The sequence below is a fragment of the Nicotiana sylvestris genome, chromosome 11, assembly GCF_000393655.2.
Source record: "Nicotiana sylvestris chromosome 11, ASM39365v2, whole genome shotgun sequence".
Lineage (NCBI taxonomy): Eukaryota > Viridiplantae > Streptophyta > Magnoliopsida > Solanales > Solanaceae > Nicotiana > Nicotiana sylvestris.
In genome coordinates this window covers 51,869,469-51,881,670 of record NC_091067.1, presented here as the reverse complement: position 1 = coordinate 51,881,670, position 12,202 = coordinate 51,869,469, and the positions used below count along the sequence as shown (strand labels likewise).

Below are 12,202 nucleotides of genomic sequence, written 5' to 3'. Positions count from 1 at the left end.
AGGCAATTTTGAGAGGATTTTCGAGGTGTTTCTTGAGGTAAGTCGCTTATGGTAATTGTTATTCAATAATTTCCTCTCCCCATTGAATTTCTCACCTATTTTATTTTTAAAATTTTTGAGGTGTAATTTTGGGAGTTTGAGGCTAGGGATTTGGAGAGTTTAATTTAAGGATTTGAGTGACGATGTGGTGTCAGATTTTGTTAAATTTGGTATGATTGAACTCGTGGTTGAATGTGCTTCCGAATTTTGTAACTTTTATTGGATTTAGAGACATGGGTCGGGGGTCGACTTTTAGTTGACTTTTGACTAAGAACTTAGTATTTTCTTATTGAATTGATTCTTTTAGCTCGTGTTGATTGTATCGAATTGTTTGTAGCTAGATTCGAAGCATTTGGAGGCCGATTCACGAGACAAGGGCGTGTTGGAGTAGAGATTTGCACAGTTGAGGTAAGTAACACTTCTAAACTTGGTTCTGAGGGTATGAAACCTCGAATTACGTATTATGTGATTGGTGGTGAGGTGACACACACGCTAGTTGATGGGCGTGTGGGTGTTCACCATAAGAATTGTGATTTGGTCGATTCCGTGGAACTGTATAGTTGATTAATCTTGCCGTTATCCGTATTTTCACCATGTGTTAGAGGAATTTAGCTGCCAGTCATGTTAGAAATCCTGCTTGGACTACATATTGGTATTGTTGGGACTTAAATTATTTGCTTAATTTGCCATTGTGTACTCAGTCACAGCTATTAATTGCATATTATATCTCCGTCTCTATTGTCCTTTATTGATATATTATATCATCATTGTTTGGGCTAATTATCATGATTTTTGTGAGTCCAAGAGACTAGAGAGATTGATGACCGAGTGAGGCCGATGGCCTGATTGTGAGGATACTTATGGGATCGGGCTGTATGCCGCAACATGTTTATTTGATTCATGCCATGATTGGCTTATTATAGAGCTTGGGCTGGAATCGCCCCTCCAAAGTCTGTACATCCACAATGAGCGCAGGTACCTACTGAGTGCGAGTGAGAGTAACAAGTGATTGGGAAGATTGATTGGCTGTAAGGAATGAGTGGCTGTGAGGATGGAATGAATGGGAGGATTGAGTGACTGATACATTGAGAGTATGCATATGATTTCATTACTATTTTGTACTTCAGTTGGCATTTATAATCATGTAGATACCAAGATGCACCATATCTTGTTGCAATTGAACTTGTCGTGATTTACCTATTTTGGGCTTTAACTGTTAAACTTGAAAGCATGCTTACATTTGCGTACTGAAATTCTGAAATTAAACTGTATCTGCAAAGCTCGTCACTACTTTTAGCCTAATAGTTAGACTTGTTACTTACTGAGTTGGTTGTACTCACGCGACACACCATACACTTTGTGTGCAGATCCAGGTGTTTCCGGACACGGTGGGTGTTGACTATCAGAGTAGCTTAGTCATTCAGAGATTTCAAGGTAGCTGCCCTAGCATCCGCAGACCTTGACTCTCCTCCCCTATCCTTCAGCTTTATTTATTCAGTTTCAGTTTTTCTTAGACAATATTTTAGACTTGTGTTGTATAGATGCTCATGTACTCAGTGACACACTGGTTTTGGGAATTTCTGTATTGAGTTATGACTTTTATCCAGCTTTATGAGAGTTTTATTTATTAAAACCTATTTTAGCATACTTTAAATTTGAAAGTGTTGGTAAATTATGAGATGTCGGCTTGCGTAGTACCATGATAGAGCCATCATGACAGGTTGTGTTTTGGATCGTTACAAGTTGGTATCAGAGCCTAGCTTACATAGGTCTCACGAGTCATGAGCAGGTTTAGCAGAGTCTTGTAGATTGGTACAGAGACGTCTGTACTTATCTTCGAGAGGCTGTCGAACCTTTAGGAAACTTCACATTCTTGTATTCTTGTCATGCGAATTTGTTGATTCCGGGAGCTAAAATTTTGTTATTCTATTCTCTCACAGATGGTAAGGACACGTGCTACCGGATAGGGCGGACAATCACCAGTACCACCGCCTACGGCCGCGAGAGGCCGGGGTCGCGATAAGGGTAGAGGTGCAGCTCGTACAACAACTAGGACAGCACCTGCAGATCCACCGGTTGCTCTAGCTCAAGAGCAGGTTCCAAATGTGGTAGAGCCAGTGGGACCAACTCAAGCACCAGCGATGCCCATTGTGATTACAGGCCTTTTTTAGGCTTTGGCTCAGATTTTGACTGTGTGCACTAGCCTTACTCAAGCGGTTTCTGTTCAGAGCGCGCCAGCCACTTCTCAGGCCGGGGGAGGTACTCAGACTCCCGCCACCCCTACTCCAAAGTAAGTGATGCAGGGACTTCAGACACTGGGGGTACTACCAGCCCAGCCAATTGCAGTTGCTCAAGCCTAGGTGGGTCTCGTTATGACTGATGACGAGCAGAGGATACTCGAGATATTTGGGAGGCTCCAGCCTCCATCATTCAGTGGGGCTGAGTCAGAGAATGCCCAGGACTTCTTGGATAGGTGTCAGCGGATTCTTCGCACGATGAGTATTTTGGAGACAGTGGTGTCTCTTTCACTATTTTTCAGTTTACAGGGGTTGCCTTCAGATGGTGGGAGGCCCATGAGAGGTGCAGACCAGTCGGTGCAGCACCACTTACGTGGCATAAGTTCTCCGTACTCTTCTTAGAGAAGTTTGTGCCACAGACACGCTGGGAGGAGCTGTACAGACAGTTTGAGCAGCTATGTCAGGATGGCATGTCTATGACCCAGTACGAGGTGAGGTTTTCAGATTTGGCTCGTCACGTAGTTTGGGTCGTTCCCACTAAGAGGGAGAGGATTAGGAGGATTAGTATGTTCATTGATGGCCTCTCCTGTCAGTGCCATTTTGTTATGACTCGGGAGAGTGTATCAGGTGCTACATTCGATGAGGTGGTTGATATTGCTCGGTGGCTAGAGATGGTTCGTAGCCAGGAGCGTGAGGAGAGGGAGGCCAAGAGGCCTCATGGTTCGGGTAGTTTCAGTGGTGTTCCTTTTGGAGGCAGTCCTACCACAACAGGGGTCGTCCTTATAGGCCCGCTCAGATGGCTCGTCTAGTTCATCGTGGTGCATCATCTAGCCATGGTTCAGTGCCCGTCCGGATGTCATGCCCTGACCTCGGGGAGCGTGACCGGCGCTCAACCAAGATAACCCGGCCGAGCAAGCCTGCTAGATTGACTTCTACCCAACTCACCCATATATAAAGAAAAGATAAATTTCATCAATTTAACACCAAGAGGATTCACGAACAACACTAATTTCATTACCATTAGTTACTTCATTTTAACGTCTCAAAATAAATACACTTTCATAGATTGAAGTGGAACATATGGTACAATACCACATTACTAGTTTGACTTTCCCAACACGGAGCCTCTAATAGATACAAAAGGCCTCGGCTATACCTTAAAACATAATACATAAGAAACAAAAGATACACGACCCCAAAATGAAGTGGGGCTCACCAAGTCAGCTGGGAAGAGGGTGTACTGCTATCAATGATTAGAGCTGCCTTCTATGGAACCACCTACATCCATTAAATATGCAGCTCCCCCGACAAAAGGGACGTTAGTACATATGAAATGATACTAGTATGAATGACTAAACACCCTCTCAATAGAACGAGTAATAACACAAGGAAGAACAATCATAAAATCAATGGGAGCCTCAAACAATACCAAAACATCAAGTTTGGAACAAGACAAGTTTTCAAGTAAATTTCCATATTTTAGGTTGGGAGATCTTTAGCACCGATATACCATTGTTATTTTAGCACTGAGTCCAATCATGGACCGATCAGCTAGGCTGTCTCACCCAAAGACATCAACCACACTCACAATCACTATCAAAACCTCAATCATTATCTCAATCACAATTTCAAGCACAATTACCACCATGTGTGCGGCATGGCGTCCGATCATGACCCGACCGGCTAGACTGTCTCACCACAATGCTGTATGGATCTACATCACCCTTTTCTAGAAATCATCTCAGTCCAATAAAGGGGAATATTCTCATCACATCAATCTCATCCCAAATAAGAGGAATAATCACAATTCACTCCTACACCAGCACGTGTAGTTTTGAAGTTAGGTTATTTCATCCTACCCTTCCTAGGTGACTAACGATACTCCCAAAGTGTTTATTATTTAAGGAATTTACAACTCATTTAAATATCTTTTACACGTCTCTTAGTTTCATTGGCACCAATGGCCCCGAATGTAATATTATTCTTGGCATGTTAGCCGTATTTCATATTTCATGCTCACCTCTTTCACTTCCAAACATCGTCACGGATCATCAACAACAAAGCATTTTCGCTCAAGACTTTAAGTACACATGTGAGCAAATAAGAATCTTAAGCACATTGAGATTTCTTACACATTTAGGCATAATAGCTTTCATTTGAAACATGGCATGATGTTATAACATTTGGATACGTAGCCCGTACTTTGAACACATTCTCAAATGGTAACATAACATAACAAGAACATTTGGAATATATATTGAATATATATCTTTTGACACAAGGCTTATTCGGAGTAGTCAATTCATAATGAACAATGCGGGACTTACAAGGATATCGTGGGGTTCAATTCTAAGAGAGGGTTTAGCCAACATACCTCGCTTTGAGCTTTCCTTAAATCACTATATAGTTTCAGAAATCCTAGCAACTTTGATCTATTTAGAGATGTGATAAAAATTGAACCACAATTAGGAAGATATTCATAGGTTCATCTCACTTAAGCATTTGATCAAACATTAGGTGTGCATTAAAGTTTCAAGGTCATCCTATGGTGGATTCCTTCATCCCACAAACCAATATCTACCCTTTTTAGCTCAACAACCTTCCCACAACTTTGTTGGTACATGCATGCATAGATAACACCCCCATACCTAAGAATCACACTCCTCATTATCCATCTTCTACCCCAAACTCAAAAGTGAAGACTAGAGTATGAAACCTTACCTCTTGGATGAAAATCTTGTGACTCTTTCTTGTGAATTCTTCAAGGCTTAAGAAAATATTAGTAAACAATTAGCTTAGGAATCCCCCTCTCACTCTAGACCACTTCCTTTTCTCTAAAATACCAGTTAGGACCAGCCAAAATAAACTCCAAGTTCTTTTTTAATAAAATGGGGTCGGGTAAAATTTTCCAAACTTAAACTCTACTAAGCCGGGTCTGCGGTCGCATACCGGACCACAAAACAGGTATGTGGCCTGCAAAGGGGACCGCAGAAAAGGGTCCCAAAACTGAGCAGGGCTGGACAGGTCTGCGATGGATCTGCAGTCGCATAATGGACCGTAGAACCTCTTTCCGCAGATTCTCATACTGGATCTATAATAGAATTTGCAGCCTTCAAAATGATTATGCACCACATAATGGACCGCAAAACAACCTCCCAAAATTGGGCATTTCTCTGCTTCACTCTGCAGCAGTTTTACGGTCCGCAGAGTGATTCTGCGGTCGCATAGTGGATCGCAGAAATGCCCTACTCTGCCATAAATTTTCTTCAATTCCCCAACGCATTGATCAACCCAAAAAGTCCATACACCCTCAATAACATTACTCTACCTCGATGCCACGAACCCCGAGTTTTAGGTAAAATTTTACGGGGCCTTACATACTCACCCGCTTTAGATCATTCATCCTTGAATAAGGGTCAAGGTTAAACATTAGCATCTAATGTGATTCAGCTATTTCTTCACACATCAACGGTTCTATTTTTTTTACTAACTCTCTAAATTTTCAAAATTTTTGCCAGAGTTTCCCCTATAACTAGGCCTATCCACCTGTCAGAGAATCCCAGAAACCAATCCTAACAACATATATATAATCCAATGATGCAACATAACATGAAATCAACACCAATCGTGGCCTTATATGTAATATATTACCAAAAGGCAACACCCTTAAGATCAATTGTACAAGTGAAACATAATTTACAGAAGGTAAACTCTTAGTATTTTCATAGAACACAAAATAGCATTTTCATAGAACACAACTTCACAAATACATAGCTATTCAAACAAATGAGGGTACTTCTTCTTCATTTCTTCCTCGGCCTCTTAGGTGGCCTCTTCGGCCTGTTGGTTTCGCCATAGCACTTCACGGAGGTAATTTCCTTATTTCTTAGCTTACAGACTTGCCTATCAAGAATGACAACTGGAGTCTCTTCATAAGTCAGTTGTTCATTAACCTCAATAGTCTTATCCGGAACAATGAGAAATGGATCTACAAACACCTTCTTCAACATGGATACGTGAAACATCGGGTGCACTAAAGACATCTCTGGAGATAGTTCAAGTTTGTAAGCCACACAACCAATCCTCTAAATGATTCTGTATGGTCCGACATACCTCGGACTCAACTTCCCTTTCTTACCAAACCGCATCATACCATTCATGGGAGAAACCTTCAAAAATACCCAATCATTTTTTTTGAACTCCAAATCCCTACGACGTACATCTGATAGGACTTCTGATGACTATGGGTAGTTTTCAACAGTTCTAAAATGATCCTAACCTTCTCCATAGCCCGATGCACGAGGTTTGGTATGAGGTCTGGCCCTTAGAGATGCACAAATAATCTATTAAGAAGAAAGGTATCGGAGAATTGCTCAAAATCAACTCTTGGCTGCAGACCAATTCGAAAATATACCTCTCAGGCCAGGGAGATCACTTGGCGATTATGCTAGACCTGTGTACAACCAAGGATTATCAAGTGTGAGACTATCTCCAATTGCAGCTAACAATTTCGAATTGAAGCAAGGGTTGCTTCAAACCCTTCAAAGCTGTTGTGTCTTTAGAGGGAAGATGAACGAAGATCCAAATACACATCTAATAGAATTCGAGGAGATTATGAACACCTTTCAATATAATGGGGTGTCACAAGATGCAGTATACTTAAGGGCATTCCCCTTCACACTCAAAGCTGATGCAAAGTATTGTATTCGAAGCTTGCCTATGGGATCAATTAGAACATGGGATGATATGGCTAGAAAATTTCTTGATAAATATTTCTCATCAACTAAGATGGGAAAGTTTAGAAGAGAAATCCACAATTTCTGCCAGAAAGAGACTGAAACTGTTTTTGAAGCTTGGGAGAGGTTTAAGGAGATTGTTCAAAAGTGTCAACATAGTGGAATTGAACTCTAGATGTAACTCCAGGACTTTGGGATGGATTGACACTGGCCTCACGTAGAACATTGAGCAATGTAACTGGAGACCCATTGATGAAGAAGACTTTAGAGGAGATAGTTACAATTCTCGATGAGTTGTCTGAAGATGAAAATCAGTGGCCCTCTAAGAGTGCTAAAAGAAGAAAGTCAACTGGTGTTCACCAAGTTGATGCTAATGCATCTGTGCAGGTACAAGTTGATGCTATGGCTAAAAAAATAAGGAAGCCGACCTTGGCTATAATACAAAGCGAGCCTCATGTAGCGTGTGATATATGTGGAAGAGGACACCCTACTCATGAGTGTCAAGCCTTAATTGAGGAAGTAAATGCTGTGGGAAATTACAACTTTAATGCAATGGGTCAGAAGCAACCTGTTTTTTCATGGAGTTCACCCGGGGGGTACCGCAAATGCATGGCAACAAAACAACCCCAGATTTAAGGGACAAGGAGCTCCGGGTTTTATGAATCAACCAAGGCCGCAACATCAGCCTCAACAGCCCAATCAGCCTGGTCTAGAAGATCTAATAAAGGCTTTCATTGTCAAAACAGATGAGAGGTTGGACACCCATGGAGCATCTATCAAAGAACTTAGCACATATTTTCAAAACTTGGAGAGACATGTGGGGCAACTAGCAATGGTATTCTCTAAGAGTGTTCCAGAACTCCCCTACTGATACCGAGAGAAATCCTAAAGAAACAGTAAAAGTTGTGACCTTGAGAAGTGGACAAGTATTGAAAGATCCCACTCCAATCCAAAACGATGTGATACCTGAAAAAGAAAGTGGGGAGCAGCTGAAAAATAAAGTTTATAAGAAGAAGAAGGGCCAGACAAAAGCTGAGAAAAAGAAGAAGGGAGAAACTTCGAGAAGGGAGGAACATAATGTGAGCAAGCATATGCCTGCATTACCCTTCCCTTAAAACCTCTATAGAGAAAAGATGGACAAGCAGTTTGAGAGATTTCTAGATGTGCTGAAACATGTTCATGTAAATTTACCATTCACAAAAGTGCTCTCACAAATGTCGGCTTATGCCAAATTCTTGAAAGAGATCCTGACAAAGAATAGGAAGATAAAAGATACCTCAGTGGTCAAGCTCATGGAGCATCTGAGCAATATTGCAAAATAAACTCCCACAAAAGTGTGGAGATCTAGGGAGTTTTAGTATACCTTGCTCTTTAGGCTCTATTAATTTTGATAAGTCTTTATATGATTCTAGTGCCTCAATTAATCTAATGCCTCTATCTATTTACAGGAAACTGGAGAAGGAGATCGGAGAGATAAGGTCTACACCAATATCGTTGCAGCTGAGACCAAACGACTCTAATACCCGAAGGGATAGTAGAAGATGTCTTAGTTCGGGTGGATAAGTTCGTATTTCCTGTGGATTTTATAGTGTTGAAGATGGAGGAGAACAAGGAGGTCCCCCTCATCCTAGGAAGACCATTCTTAGCAACGGGAAGAGCTATATTAGATATACAAAAAATAAAACTCATGCTTAGAGTGGGTGAGGAGATTGTGACTTTCAAGATGAATGTAGAAAAGGGGGCACAAAATGAAAACCAGCTGCAAGTGTTGATTGGAAGGTGAAGGGCTAAAAAAAAGGCTGTAGTGAGCGAGAGAGATAAGTGTGGGATGTACCCCAAGAAGGCTGAGAAGAAGCTATTGGCATAGATGTGTTCACTAGTTGGGGCGCGAGGAATGGAGCCTGACTTCGACTCAAACCCCGACTAGATGTTCAGGGAAGTTTCCTTTACCTTATGCTTTTTAATTGTGTGTCATGGGGACATGCCACAACTTAAAGTGTAGGGTGATGGGATATATTTGTATGTTTGTATGTATATTAGTTTTAGTTTTGCTTTTTAGTAGTTAGAGATAGAAATTATTATTTTTTAAAAAAACATAAAAGTTTTAAAATTTTCTATTTTTCCCGACGATGGATATCATTGACATGTTTCTTAAGGGATTAAAGTCGAAGGATAAAACACAAAAGGATTTTCTTTTGTTTGGTAGTGTAACACTTTCCCCTTGGTTTTTCTTTGGATTGCCTTTCTTTTCCAAGGGTTTGTTTGAACCAGGTGTAGTTAGTTTTTATTTTTATTAGGAGTAGGAAACCTTGTGTTATGATTTGAAATGGAAGCAACTTCTCTTGACTTTAATATACCTTGAGAATAGTAGGTTCTTTAGTTGTGATGTTTAGGCTCAATGTTTGACTCTTGTATAAGTACCTTAAATTGTATGATCTTAACTTTGCTTAACGGCTTTGACTAGAGTGTCTTGATGAGTCCAATCCTGAGTGATTTATGTGCCATGTGTGTGTGAGGTTTTGTGTTATTCTGTGCATTGCATTTGATGTCTAGATTTTTTCCCGTGTATTTGAAAAGCAAAATAGTAGTTTTATTTAGTCTTGGAAGTGATATAAGCATTTCTTTGTTGAGCCAGTTATATGTTATTATCCATCTAATTGTTATGTATCTTAGTTAACCCCTTTGAGCCTGTAATCCTCTTTCTTTGGCAACCACATTACAAGCCTTACCCATTTGTTTGAATTGACCATCTATTTGAACCTTTTCACATCTCACGAGCACTTGAAATTGTTATGAACTTTCTAAAAGTTGAAGTGTGGGGGTGGTCGGTTTGGCTTTTGAGTGGAATTACTGAATTAAGGAGAAAGGTGCACTATTGTGAAAAAGTAAGAGCCACTTGAATTGAATAAGAAAAAAGAAATATAGTTGTAATGTTTTGAAAAATATTCCTTAATAATGGTTGCTCTTGATGTATTAAAGTGCTTAAATAAGTGGGAGTTGATGTATAATAATGTGAAGGTGGAGCTATGGTTTGATATAAGTGTGGGGGTTTTGAAAGGTAAATTGTATGTATTAAAGTACTTAAGGAGGTGTAGTCACTCTTATATCTAGATGTATCCAACCCATCCCGCAGCCTGCATTATAACCAATTAAAGTCTTACTTGATCTTTGACTTAATGAGCTCGATTAGTAGAGTAGTACACTACAGGCAATCCTATGGTAGGTCTTTTGTCGCATATGAATGTTGTTTCCAAGAGTGAGTGAATTCTTTCTATCTTGAGTTTCTAATTGTTCTTAAAATTTTATTGTGTGTGGAACTACTCTCTATAGTTGTGTGAGGGCACTCGATTCATGAAGAAAAGATGATGTCATTGACCTCTGTGTTAGAGTAAGTGAGAGGGCTACGAAAAATGCGTGGTATTTGTGAGTCAAATCTTGAGGCGAGGATGTTACGTTATTGTGCTTAATCTATTTTAATTGTTCTTGGTGTAATGAGTTAGGAGAGTTATTTAAAAAGGTCGTGTTATATAAAGTGTAGTTTGATTGCTTGAGGACGAGCAATAGTTTAGTGTGGGGTGTTGATGTTAGGCTATAATCTCGTATTTTAGTTACTTATTACACTCTATTTCACTGCACTTTTATTGTGCTTGAGCTTTAATTTCTAGTGTTTTATACTTATTGTGTATTTTATGCCTTGTATGAGTGATTCCGAGTGATGTAGATGTTATGGATCTAATTCGAGCTATTTGAAGCTTTGAAGTCTGAGTAAAAGCCCAAAAGATGAAGCTGGGATCGCGTTTGGGGGTCGAGGACCACATCTGGACGTAAAAAATAGAGATTTAAGTTGTACTCTGAGAAAAGTCCACAACCGCAACGTGTGGGGCGCCGCGGCTATGCAAAATCCTATTGCCTATCAGAAGTTAGCTCTTTGAATTTCCCCACTAATGCCCCGCATGGCGCATCGCCCCATGCGGCACGCATGTGCAATTTTTACAGAGCCAATATCCTATTTCGGCTAGGAGAAGGTGATTTCGTCTAGGCCCGACCCTACATGGTATAAATACATGAAAAATGTTATTTTCAGGGCTTTTGATACATATTCGACCTAAGGAGTCTTAGGAGGAGTCAGAAGAACACGAGCATAAGGATTTCATCATTCCTTCCTCACTCAAGACCGGAGTTTGGGTTGAATTTATGTTTTCCTATACTTTTATTATATTTGTGATGAATTTCTCCATGTCCATGGAGTAGTTCCATTAGGGCTTGATGGATTTGGTGTATTGATATTTGTTTGTGTATTATAACTCTAGTTTTATGTATTCAAGCATTTTTGGATGATTTAATCGTTGCATATATATTCATTTTTTCATGTAATAAAGAGAGGCATAACTTGTGATATCTTTGCATTATATAATTGGTTGAGTTCATTAATTCGTCTTAGTAATCGAAAGAGGCTAATTGAATCATTGATTAAACCTAGTTAGGAGGATAACCGAGAGAGGTCCTCCTAAAGACCAATCCACTACGCATTCTTGTATATCTTCACAGAGCTTAAATTGGATCATATCATGAGGCTGAGACTTAATCGAGAGAGGAGTTTCTACTAAATGTTTGAACTAATAATTGAGTGAATTCGAGAGACTCAATTGAACATTAGATGTGAATTATCTGGAGTTAGATCCCAAACAATTATCTTGCACCTATCCTATCAAAATCCTATTTTCTCTCATTGATATCTTTCTTTGCTTACTCCTTGCTTTGATTATCATTAGTTAAATAACTCTAGATTCATAGTTAACTTTAGTATTAATCACATAAATCTCAAGTGTTGATCATCTTGGATAGCAATCTAGCTACAAACTACAAGAATATTGTTTAAATCCAATCCCTGTAGATACGATATTAAACTATACTATATTTGATTAGCGAGCATAATTATAAGTGGTATTTTGCGCTCGTCACCCATCCTCATCAATCACCACAGTGGCGGTGGCTGGCTCGAGCGCGACGTTCAACACCCTTTTATTTTTACCTTCGGCCGTGGAGGAATGTTGCCTTTTTTGTTGCTTGTTATCTGGCTGGGGACTCCGAAAAGAAGCACCTGCACCAGAAGCAGGTCCGCTGACACCCGTTTGGGTGAAGGCCTCCTACAACAACCTTGCCACATCTACGGGATCAGCCAAAACGTCC

General features: G+C 40.1%; 1 non-coding gene across 1 annotated transcript; it reads right to left on the bottom strand.

Moving 5' to 3' along the window:
• Nucleotides 1-7,070: 7,070 nt before the first annotated feature.
• Nucleotides 7,071-7,177, bottom strand: LOC138882429 (small nucleolar RNA R71). The gene has a single exon (XR_011404033.1). It is a non-coding gene; the product is annotated as a small nucleolar RNA R71 (small nucleolar RNA).
• Nucleotides 7,178-12,202: the final 5,025 nt, after the last annotated feature.